Genomic DNA, 1,400 nt, shown 5'->3' with positions numbered 1-1,400 from the left:
GGAGTATCGAGAGACCGCCCATAGAGGGCGCCTAATCAAATCACAGTGTGTCAACACTGGCGCTAGTCAATCAGTTTTACCAGCTATTTATCTGATTTGTAAAAATCGTGACCGCTACATTACGCTTAGCCACAAACGTCAAAAAGACAAACTTTACCAAACAGAGACTGAAGATGGAGGTACGTATGATTTAATTTTTTTTATTTGCCCATATCTGACCTTGTCCTTGTGCAGTGCTTTCAGCAGTAATTTATGCATGCTTGCCTAATAAGCTAATCTATGACCCTCAGACATATAGTGACTGTGTCTGAATGAACAGTCGTTTTTTTGTGAGTGAGTTATTGAAATATTCATTAACAATGATATAATAATAATTATAATATCAATATAAAAAATACTAATCTACTTGGCAAATGTAACGGTAATATTTTATATTTCATATAGGACTGTTACGTAAAGCTGCGGAAGCAAAATTCAGATGAGAGTGTCTTAATACACATAAGAGACAAGGACTGTGTAGCTATTGAGGTGCACTATCATCGTTCTCGCTACAAGCAGTACACTCGCTTTTTAACCAGAAAAGTTGATGCTAAAATGTAAGTATGAAGTTACTATAATTCCCATCAAATTTTTTCTATCAATGACATGATTTTCATTTATTTTGCATTAGAACACATAGAAGAAATTAAGTCTTTTTTCTGAAAAAAGTGATGAGGGCAGGTGGTTTTTGTTTTTTTTAATCAGAACAATAGAATGTTGTTTTTTTTTTATTGATGAGGGACCCAGCAAACACAAAACACATTCTTATAACGTTCGCGAATGTTGTGGTTAGGTATGTCACAAAATAAACTTCACACAACGTTGTAAGAACATTTAAACGTTGTGAGGTTGTGAAATGAGGTTGTGAAATGAGGTTGTAAGTATGTACATAATGGTTCTATAAAATAACATTTTTATCACCAATTGAACTGTAAAGTTATCATAACGTTCTTATAACGTAATATTGTTAGCTGGGGAGGGTCTGTTTTTATTTGGCAAAGAATATTCTACATATTGTGTAAAAAGTAATTTAATTTTATTGGTTTTTAAAGAAAGTATACTTCCAGTCACAAAATTGCATTGTTTTTTTTAAGCTGTTAAAATAATTAATGCGGTAAAAAATGTTTTTTTTTTTTTTCTATTCCTGCATCAATATTCCCCAAATCTTTCATGCGGATGGGAGTGAAAATCTAACAATTTGCCCTTATTTATCTGCTTAGAACCGATGAGGACCACCAATAAGTCGTACAAAATTTTCTCTGAGATAATCATCCAGCAACGAATTATCAAGAACCGTGAGATTTTAAGGATGACCAAGTTACTTCAGTTGTTTTCAAAAATTGTTAAAAAGCATGAAGGGC

General features: G+C 32.8%; 1 long non-coding RNA gene across 1 annotated transcript; it reads left to right on the top strand.

The window, feature by feature from the left end:
• Positions 1-58: 58 nt before the first annotated feature.
• On the top strand, positions 59-1,400 carry LOC117110170. Its single transcript, XR_004445638.1, has 3 exons — positions 59-179; positions 445-596; positions 1,260-1,400. It is a non-coding gene; the product is annotated as an uncharacterized LOC117110170 (long non-coding RNA).

Source organism: Anneissia japonica, unplaced genomic scaffold (assembly GCF_011630105.1).
Source record: "Anneissia japonica isolate Jap-2015-1 unplaced genomic scaffold, ASM1163010v1 scaffold84817_len1400_cov98, whole genome shotgun sequence".
Classification (NCBI taxonomy): Eukaryota; Metazoa; Echinodermata; class Crinoidea; order Comatulida; family Comatulidae; genus Anneissia; species Anneissia japonica.
Note: the sequence above shows the minus strand (reverse complement) of the source record. Positions and strands in the feature narration are given on the sequence as shown.